We start from the raw sequence: 11,398 nt of genomic DNA, 5'->3' as shown, positions 1-11,398 counted from the left end.
AGGAACAGAATTCACTCTGTTTGGTTTACACCTGTAAACCAAGAAGAGAGCTCCCATCAGGAATTGACTTGGCAGAGAACCCGGACCTTGACTCTCTTGTCTTGAGAATCATGAGAAAGAAGAGCTTGTGATCTAAGCTTTCGCTGCCTCTTGTGTTCTGTTGTAGCAGCCTACTAGACTAACACAATCCTGTAGATGTTCACAGGAGACAAACATAGAATTTGAACTGCTTTATTGAGTTCTTGTAAGATATAGCAGCAAAAGGGCTTAAAGTTAAACTTAAAGATGCACTTAAAGTTTTTGCTTTGGGTCAATTTTTGTTCTACCTGCAGAATCAAATGGGAAATCAGAAAGCCATTGTGTGGCAGCTGACTTTGAACCAGACACAACAGAGGTTGTATCTAAACAAGAGATTGGATGAGTATGTTGGAAAATCCAAGGGACTTTTTCTCTCATCTTCAGTTTTCAACTCAATTGGTCAAGTTCTACTTTTCTTCTTTAGCTTGACCTTTCTCTAGCTTCCATCCCATTTCTCTGAGATGCTCTGGGTTTCTTAGTTAGTTGGTTTAGCCTGTGGTTACACCCGAATATACCTGAGTTTTCCCACTTTTGCACTTTTCTCAATGACATTGCTCAAAATATCAGAGAGACTAAAAAAACACCACCCCTGATAGTTGGTTAGAAAACAAACTCAGTGACCAATTGGTGGTTCTTCATTTCATCTAAGTTTAGAATTTCCAAAGCCAAAAGAAACAGACGACTGCCTCTTCCTTTTGTATTTGATGTGCTCCTCATTCACATTGCATCTCTAAAACATTTGCTTTCTTCCTTTCTACTCAAGGAACCAACTACCTTTATGAACCAGCTTCTGCTATATCTCTATTACAGAATCTCTGTAATAAAGGAAAATTTCAGGCTGGGGGCAAGGTATGAGAAACCTGTCAGGAAATTAGTAGGCTGAGTAGATTACAAATGCATGTCTCATTATAGATGAAATTTGGTTATATGTTTCAGTGAATAAATGAAGATGAGGACACAGTATTTCCAGAAAAAGCTCACACACACACACACACACACACACACACACACACACACACACACACACAAACAAACACACACACAAGCATATAATGTATATGTATATGATTAAGCCTTGAAAACATGATAAGCATGAAATTCATCATGATGTTTTTTCTGGAAGGTAGAAATGTGAAAGCTATGGTGTAATTAAGCCAGGTAGAACTCATAGAGAAGTCATTCTGTGATATTTTATGCCTTACATGTGCCTCATATATTCTTTAATTATGGCAAAAGTATCAAATAAATCATGAATGAAAAATTTATTGCTGCTTATCAGCTTATAATATTTATCCAAAATGCAGTGAATTCTATTTTGTTTAATAATTTTATGGATTGACTTAAAGAAGTACTTGAATTGCATGGTTACAAGTTCAGAGAAAGATTTCCAGGGAGCACCGTCATAGCGGCAAAGGGAAGGGAGGATGGGATTGGGGTTTGTGGAGAAGAAACTGGGAAAGGGGACATTTGAAATGTAAAGAAATAAAACCACCACCAATAATAATAATAATAATAATAATAATAATAATAATAATAATAATAATAATAAAAGGTAGCATCATATAGGGATGAGAGATGCAGACTGTCATCTGCTATCTATATACCTGAGTTTTCCCACTTTTGCACTTTTCTCAATGACATTGCTCAAAATATCAGAGAGACTAAAAAAACACCACCCCTGCTAGTTGGTTAGAAAACAAACTCAGTGACTAATAATAATAATAATAATAATAATAATAATAATAATAATAATAATAAAAGGTAGCATCATATAGGGATGAGAGATGCAGACTGTCATCTGCTATCTATATCATCTGTAGAAGTTTCCCATTTCCTGTCTGTCACATGAATGTGATAATGATTCCAACTTTCACTATATAGGGTTATTATGAACTTAAAATGTATCAGTGTAAGTAGATTTCTAAGAAAATGTATTATGGGTGCTTAAGAACAAGCAAATATTAACTCTTGTTGGAAGGACTTTTAGGGTTTCCTTTAGCTTTTGTCAGTAGAAATAACCAGGATATTATAGTTAAACTCGTGAAGTAAGCAAACCTGAGGAGGAAGATGCATAGACATTATGGTTAACTTAGAATTTTTAAAATATTTTTTTAGACAGGGTTTCACCATGTAGTTTGACTGGCCTGTAACACAATATAGACCAGGCTAGTCTTAAACTCAGAAGTCTGCCTGCCTCTGCTTTCCCAAATGATGGGATTAAAGATATGTGTCACCATTTAATGACCACATGGCTAACAATTTTTACCTAAGGAGCAATGACTTTTTCCAGTGGCAGGTATGTGTAACCTTCAGCAGGGCACCTATTTTCCTGGTGATTAGAAGCCAAGAAATTCTAATTTCAATATAAAAAGAATGCTTGAGATTTACAGTGACTGTCAAACATCTTTCAATTGTAGTTTATGTAACCATTTTTCATCTGTCTATCCTTCTATTTATACCTTGTTTCATTTCTACAAAGATATAGAGTAGCTCATGTGATATTCACACAATGAGGAAGCCCCGTGCTTTTTAATAATCTAACCTAAGATATTAATAGTTGTATTATGGTATATAATACAGCTGTTTCCTGTATCCAGGGATGGAGGTATTTATTTCAGGCTGTCTGAAGGGAAAGCTTGAAGAACCAGTCTCCACCATCAAGACCTTTGGGCATAGGACAATCCTCACATAGAAGTGCTGGATATGTGGTACCATTCCTGTCCTATGGGTTTCTTCAGATTTTCTGTTTTCATCCATGTTATCTGTGCTTCCTAGTTACAGAGTCTCCTGGGAAGTCTGCTGTATAAATCTTTTAATCCAGACCCGAGGTTTCTACCCCACTTTCCACCATTTAGTTTCTACATAAAAAACACTACAACTTTTATATTTACAATAAGCTTTAAATAGCATAAGAGCAGGATGGAAACCCACCCTCTATGCTATTAGAATCTATTTTCTTATCTATAATCCTGAGTTATTTCTTATTATGTTTCATTTGGGATGCTCTTAACTTCAGTTGACCAGTACTCAGGGCCACACTTTTATGACTCCTAACCCACGGCAGCTTCTCTTCCCTCCTCCTGCACCTTCTTCTCATGGTTTTCACCCCACCCTCCGCCACCACCTCTATCCCAAGCCTTGGAAACCTAAACCATGCCTATGTCTCTTCTGCCTAGCTATTGGCTGTTGGCATCTTTATTTACCAATCAGAAATAACTTGAGGACAGGTTCATAGGTCTGCAAGCAGACTCTAGATCTTGGGGGCCTGCAGTTAGCATTGCAATAGACAGCAAGACCAAACCTTAATAGAGGTCAGAATGCCAGTGGCTAATCTCAGTGTAGCAAACTCACAACAACTAGTTTACAGTTGTAGTTTACAGTCTTTTTTTTTTTGGCAGAAAATTACTTATTATGTATGAGTTTGGGGTGTTTTTAGACTGTTGCCCATTGATGAATGCTTTTAGAATTATTCTATCTACAGATAAGGAGAACCAGTGTTGTCAGAGGGCATGGTATGGTCCTCCATTTGGGCAGATAGGTACTCTCTGTAAGACATGGTTGCTCCTCCTCATACCACAACTCCTTCCTATCCAACTGGTTTCTAGATGTCCTAAAAGATGATATGAGAGGAGCTGCAGCTGAGGAGGAAGTGCTGATAATGAATGTGTGGCTTCAGAGAATCACGGGTAGGAATGAGCTACGGCTTTCAGAGGGCTTGCAGAGGAAAAGAGGGTGTTATCACCTCAGTAACTTCGATTTTTAAATTACTGCATTTTATATCTATTCTTTATTTTTAAATTAGCATATAAAATATGTTTTCTTATAGCTTGATTCTTTCTGCCCCACTTTTCTCTCCCCTTTCATCTGTAACATTCTGCCCCTATGGTTGCCTTACCACCTTCATGTCATGTACATTCCGTTATCTCCACACCCATTTCCTTAAAGCCTCTTTGCCCCTTCTCACTGACCCCTCTCTACATTCACGAATCATTGCATTTATAAGAAAGTAAATTCTTTATTCCTCTGGGAAAATAAAGTATATGTCCCTTGACCCCAGATAATTCTTGGTATTACTCATGAAAAAAATCAATCAATCAATCAATCAAATCAATCAATCAAACAAACAAACAAACAAAAATTCTTTCAATTTTACTGGTTTAATTCTTTTTGAGGCTAGAAAATGCTTTTTCACATAATATTTTTATTATTTGTGAATGTCATATCATGAACCCCCAGTGCCTTCATTTCCCAGTCCTCTCAAGTCTTCCCTCTCCAACATTGGGATCTCTGCCACCCTTCTGAAAGAAGAGGAAGAAGAGGGAGGAGAAAGAGGAGGAGAAGGAGGAGGAGGGGAAGGAGGAGGAGGGGAAGGAGGAGGAGGGGAAGGAGGAGGAGGAAGAGGAGGAGGAAGAGGAGGAGGAGAAGAAGGAGGAGGAGAAGAAGGAAGAAGAGGAGGAGGAGGAAGAAGAAAATGAAGAGGTGGAGGAGGAGGAGGAGGAGGAGGAAAAGAAGAAGAGGAAGAAAATAAATCCAATTTGTGTTGCCCATATACTCACTGGCGCATGGACAAACTCCGAGTGGCCAGCCCCTTAAAGAAAACTGAGTCCTTCCCAACCCCCACCCCCATCAGAAGCCATGAGTTGTGGAGAGCTACACTTCAGCACCCTTATCACAAGAAAATGCATTGTTTTAATTGAATGGTCTAAGAACAAACATTTTTCTCTATTTTTCAGCTGTAAATTGTCTCATCTACTCATTATTTATCTATTTGCTCCTTCTTTCATTTTTCCTAAAGAAACTAGGCACTTGGCAGGGAATCCACTGATGAGGTCACACTGTGTTTTTTAACTCTAGTCTGAGACATTAAGAAACACAACAGTGAAACAGCATTAGCCACAGGCTTCCTTTTGTTTGTTTGTTTAAATAAGTGTATATTAATTGCATGAAATCATTGTACAGAACAATGAATGACTTCATTCCTGCATATAGTATGCTTTGAACATATGGATGTGTTAGTTTGTGACTGTGACAAATGCCCAGAGAAACAATTTAAAGGAGAAAACTCAGTTTGTTACATGGCTTCAGGGGTTCCAGTCTGTCATTTGGCTTTCCTGTTTCTGCGTTTGAGAGAAGAACATTATGGCAGATAGAAGCACTTCCCACATGGCAGAGAGAAAACAAAACCAAAGCATCGGAGAAACAGTGGCTTTCTTTGGCCTGTTCTGGTGATATAGATCTTTTAATTGGGCTCCATCTTCTTATTTTTCCACCATCTACCAATAATGACTTCTTATAATCCATCAAAAGACCAATCCACTATTAAATAAGTGCCCTGAAGATTCAGTTGTTTCTCCCAACGTCCATCAACTGTCCCACCAGGCTGTTAACCAGTCTTTGGGATGCAATTCAGACAAGTTATGACAAACTGCGGCCTTATTTTTACATCTTTCAAGATACATGTAATTCTTAATGTATGGATGATTTATATGGGCCATGAGTTTAATGCTATACAGAGAATTTTGGGACCAGCATGTGTGGGTCATGTGTCCTTGCTTCGGTGCTATTATCAAAATCAGAGGGACTAGAGAACCCCTCCCTCTCTTTTTGTTATCTGAAGACCTGAGTGAATGGGTTAAAAAAATTTGTATGCTGTGACCTGGGAGGTGCTAAAGGGACAGTCAGAAGGTGTCTTCTCATCCAGCTTTTCACGAAGTCAGCTGTTTCAGTTTTTACTATTAAAATGGCTCCAGGAATGGCTACCAGAGAAATCTATTAAAAATAAATGTTATAGGTTAAAGAGGACACTGAAAACCCATGTGGCTTCAACTCTACATGAAGAACGACAGGCAACTAAGGAACAGCAAGAGCAGGAGAAATAGTCTTTCTAGGGAAGAGCAGACCAATTGGTTATCCTATGCCAGACGGCCAGCCCTGAAAACCTACATATACATAACATTATACAGACACAAAGGGTTATATTTAAGAATGCATGTACATATGTTTAACAACAGTTTGAAAGAAAGAAGAGGTATATGGAAGGGTTTCGAAGGAGGAAAGGAAAAAGAAATAATGTAATAAATTATAATATCTGAAATGAAGAGAAATAATTAAAATTATTCTTGTCTTTGAGGCAGTGGCACATTAGCTCAGTTGCCAGTTTGATATTATCACGTATGAGGTGAAGCAGAGTTGCAGGAGACTAAAGGTGTGGCCAGGCCAGTATATTTTGCACAGGGGTTCAAATATGCTGAGTCAGGTACAGAAGAGATTTTAAGTTTGCCCTCTCAATAGAGCATTCAGTGGAAGATCAAGGTACCAGCACAGAAGCTCATCTGCCTCACAGGTTTGTCAGGAGGGGAAGTCTCCACTTATTAAAACTGATTTGCCTGTTGGCTCTTAGTAGGCAAAAGATCAGCACTGAAGCTGAGAGAGTGAGAGAAAGAGAGGAGGAGATAGAGAGAGGGAGGGAGGGAGGGAGGGAGGGAGGGAGGGAAGGAGGGAAGGAGGGAGGGAGGGTGAGTGAGCAAGCGAGAGAGACAGTTTATTTTTTTTAATTTAAAAATCAGACTTTGCAGTTGTTTTCATGTCTCGGTAAAAAAGCAGGGTCTATCGAGTGGGGGCATTAAGCTAAGCACACTTGGGCTTCACTCCAGTCAATTACTCTGCTTCATTTCAACGCGGCCTCTCCCTAGCTCACAGAAGTTATCAGCCAGCCAGGCAGATATTTTACTGATCCATAGCCTGAGCTATCCTAAGTATTTTTCATCAGTTTCAGAAAAGATAGGCAAGGCCCCCATGGAGTTCTCTCAACAACCTTGAGCTGTCTTTGGAGCTTCTGTCTGTTTAATTGGAATGGAGTGCACTGGTTCAAAGAGAGACACACATTTCCTTCCCTTTGGAAGGGATTGCTCTGAGAAAATTGATACATCGTGAGCACAGGCATTATCTAAGCAAACATTTTCTTTTCCAACCGTAGAATATCCTGTCATTCCCAGGTAAATTGCTAGTATTTTCACTTTCTATAATTCCAGGTCCTGGAGGAGTGTTAGTATTGTTTTATGGTATTACACTACGTACAAAAGCGTAATATATCTCTGCATGACTTAAGGGACTTGATACTTGACATAAAGTTATGGTCATGTAGAGGTCTGAAGCTGGGTACAAAAGATGAAACTGAATCATTTCATTGAACATAGTACATTTTCTCTTCCAAATAAATTGATTTTAGATTAATTCCCTTTATCTCTTCCGCCTTGCTGAGTCTGGCTGCTTGCTGTGAGACACAGGTAAGTAGAATGGGAGGTTGTTGATATTGGATGGCAAATTAATTCAACAATTTCAACAAACATTTATCGAATGCCTACTATATGCCAAACATGAGGCTATGAGATAAACATGAAAGAGGAATGAGATACAGTTCTTACTTCCAGTAAGCTGTCCGCTGAGTGAGGGCAGACACTTCTTTACCATGATCAGCCTGGCACTGTGAATGCAGGAGCGCAGAAGGAGAGACGGTAGAAAAAATGCATTAGAGGAAATCTTTTTTTTTCAAGCTGATGAAAATCACAGGGAACTATGTGCCAGGTAGACAAAGACAAGCATTCTTTATACTTTAGGCTACATGCCTAAGGCTGAATTCTAAACACTTCAGGTTAACCTGAACTGATGCCTGGGTATAATTTGGACTGGAAACAGATATGAAGCAAGTCTATCTAACAAATTTGCAAAAACAAATATTCATATGTTTTATAATAGACAAAGTGTATTTCCATGAATTCTTCTTATTAATCTTTATGGAAATGCTGTGAGATTAGAATTACAGAATGAGTTTATGAACCTTTAAAGGTATTTCCCAGCCCAGAGTAAAAGCATGTCATTTCTATTTATTTCGACAGAGGGCGATAGTGGTGACGCTTGTGTAAAGCCTGTCTGGGACTCAGTGGCTTGCTCAGAGTAGATTGTAGGTGATGTTTGCATGGTTTTATGCATTTTGCAAGTCTCACTAACTGCCTTATGTGTACCTGCAGGGAGAATGTGTTAAATGACAGTACTACGAGGATCCAGTACATCTCTTCAGACTGCTTTTAATTTAAGCTACTACCTTAGTTTTTTTTTTTTAGGTCTTAGCGGCAGGCACAGAATCCCCTCAGATGCCATGTCTGTGTGAGGATGCTGCAGTCTGGAGACAAACTCAATCCATGGTGGGCATGAGCCCGTGGACCAACCATTCAGCCTTTTGTGGACAGCTCTCGAAAGCATTCCTACAGGACTAGTCTGAATGGAGCACCCCACGGGAGAGTGCTCAGTTAAGCACAGCTGCAGGTCATCACATCACACTTTCTGCAACAGCTGACAGCACACTTGCCTCGTCATTGTCCTCTTTAGACCGTCAGCTCCATGAACGCAGAGGCCTTGTTTACTTCATTACGGAGTTATAGACAAAGAGAAGGCAAATCAATCTTGATAAAGTATGTTACAGACAACACACATAACCACAAGAAAGATGATAATATACTTGAATTTAGAACGCTGAAAGTATAGTCTCAGGGTTCTATGTTATAGAAATACATTGAGGTCTGGAAAAAATTAAGTCCAAAATTTACTTTGGAATACAAGCATAATTTAATGAATAAGGAACTACTTAGGACTTGAGATTAGAGCAAAAAACCTTCACAGTTATTGGGATGGGCTCCAATGTACTGTCCTGTGTGTCTTTATGAGACAGAGGCAGAGGCAGAGGGCACAGATTCAGAGGAGAGGGTGGGTTGAGGTTAAAGCAGAGCAGCCGTCAGCAGCTGCTAGAAATCAGAAACGGTTCCTTCACCAGTCTGTAGACTGTGCAGCCTTTCCAACAGATGAAGCGGGAGAAAATAAGTATTGGTTTGGTTACTGCCTGTACCTGGTTTGTAGCTTGTGGGTTGTTTGTTTGTTTGTTTGTTTGTTTGTGTTTTGAGTTCAATAGTGGGTTACTCGTTCTCTTTCAATCAGCTTTCAGGATGGTAGAGGCAGAGAGAAACCAGGAGCGTCTGCAGCGAGTAAGGAAGGGAGTCCAGACAATCATTCAGTCACTCTATTCCAGCTAGGAACCTATCCAGCTTTGTAAATGTCTCATAGTCATCCAGTGCTGTCCTTTGGACCTCTACTATTAAAACGTCTAAAATGAGTAAGACTTCTGAGGTTACTTTTTACAAATTAAAGCTTGGGAAGTTTCAAAAGAAGCATATATATATATATGCTTATATATAATATATACAATATTATATAATATATAACATATATATAACATATATTAATATATATAATATATATAACATATATTATATATTATAATATGTTATAATATATATAATATTATATAATATATAATATATAATATATAATATATAATATATAATATATAATATATAATATATAATATATAATATATAATATATAATATATAATATATAATATATAATATATAATATATAATATATAATATATAATATATAATATATAATATATAATATATAATATATAATATATAATATATAATATATAATATATAATATATAATATATAATATATAATATATAATAAATATATAATAAATATATACAATAATATGTAATATATAATATATAATATATAATATATTATATATATTACAAATATATTATATATAATATATCCATTATCATTTATTATTGCTCATATGTATATGTGTGTGTGTTGGGCCTTGGACGAGGCAACTCCATTTAACCTGTTACCTTCAGTAATGTAGGACAGGTAGAGGGTGTGACTAACAAGTCTCCACCTTCAGAGATTTAAATATTAATGAATTATCAAAAGGCCAGGGGCGTAGCTAATTAAGTTATTCCCTCCCCTTTCTCCCTTCCCTATAAGATTGGCCTCCCCTGGCTTTTGTGGGGGAGGGAAGCGCGTCCATTCACCATGCCATGAACAATAAAAGCTTTGAACAATAAAAGCTTTGGAAAACCGGACTCCACATGTTCATGGTCTCTCCGTCTGATTCCCAGCTTTTGAAACCCTGGAACCTTGCCGATGCAATCGCCGGCCTGCCCACCGACAGCTGCGTGAATGTGGGATCCTCCACTGGAGGTGCGGGAAGCCCTGATGCCAGACCGCCTTGAGACTCTGTAGCTGGACTCCCTCCCCCCCATCCCCCGCCCACGAGATTTCTTCCCCACATGTGTGAACCTGACAGATTGGAACCAGATAACCTACCGTGAGGTTTGTGTCTGGAGGAGACTAAATTTCCCTCTCTTCAGAGCCTTATGTATTGAAATAAACATAAAATAATGCTCTCTGCAGATTTTTTATTACCCTTAGTATTAGTTACCCCCTCCTATGTTGACCTCCTTCACCATCCTCAGTTAAAGTATCCTTTAGTTTTTCCCGTTTTCTCATTCATATTACCACAGTCCTGCTCACCCCCTCTCTAGAGCTTCTTCTTCTTACCCCCCCCCACCCCCATGGTCCCTTTAAAGTGTTTTGGCATTCCTAAGTTATAGAGTCACATCTGAAGATCTGGATCTAGGATCCACAGATAAGAGACAGCATCAGGCTTTGGTCTTTCTGAGTCTTAGCGAAGTAAACTAAGTTATCTCACTTAGTATACTATTTTCTAGTTCCATCCATCTGTCTGAAAATTTCATTTTCCTTGAAAATATACCTTTTAATACAACAATGTGTCTATTAGCCAAAGAATAAATAGACCTATTGAGGCAAATCCTGTAACAGTTAGAAAAGACATAAGTTACTGCCGTATACAACTACAAGTACGAACCTCAGCATTATGCTGATTCCATTCACAAAACTCTAGAATGGGTAAAAGTAATCTATAGTTCTGACATATTATTGTATGGTAGTTTGACTATTAATAATGATAATGTATCGAATATATCACAAATAAAGAATAAAGCTTGAATTTTTTAAATATAGAGAAATGATGGCTGAAGAGATAGCTATGGGTAGTATAATTAAATGTTGATATATATATGTACATATATATGTATATATATATATGTATATGGTGTGTGTGAGTGAGTGAATGTGAGTAAATGTGAGTATATGTATGCACCAAAATATCACAATATTACAAAAACTTGTATAGATAAATAATTTGATTTGTCAGTTAGGTATATTTAAATTAAATTATATTAAACTATATGTATATGTTCTCAGAGATCATTACTTGTTACTGGATAACCAATGGGAGGGCTCTTCACTTGGGAAGAACATTCTTCCCTGTCAGTATTTCCCAGTTGTTTGTAGTTCATTTCTGGGATTGAGGCTCTGTGAGTTTAATACAACATGT

General features: G+C 37.8%; 1 long non-coding RNA gene across 1 annotated transcript; it reads left to right on the top strand.

Annotated features, from left to right (window-relative positions):
* The first annotated feature begins 6,668 nt into the window (after positions 1–6,668).
* LOC143434476 (uncharacterized) lies at positions 6,669–10,531 on the top strand. Its single transcript, XR_013103949.1, has 3 exons — positions 6,669–8,546; positions 9,067–9,241; positions 10,098–10,531. It is a non-coding gene; the product is annotated as an uncharacterized LOC143434476 (long non-coding RNA).
* Positions 10,532–11,398: the final 867 nt, after the last annotated feature.

The sequence above is a fragment of the Arvicanthis niloticus genome, chromosome 15 (genome assembly GCF_011762505.2).
Source record: "Arvicanthis niloticus isolate mArvNil1 chromosome 15, mArvNil1.pat.X, whole genome shotgun sequence".
Lineage (NCBI taxonomy): Eukaryota > Metazoa > Chordata > Mammalia > Rodentia > Muridae > Arvicanthis > Arvicanthis niloticus.
This window is presented reverse-complemented; position numbering and strand designations above follow the sequence as displayed.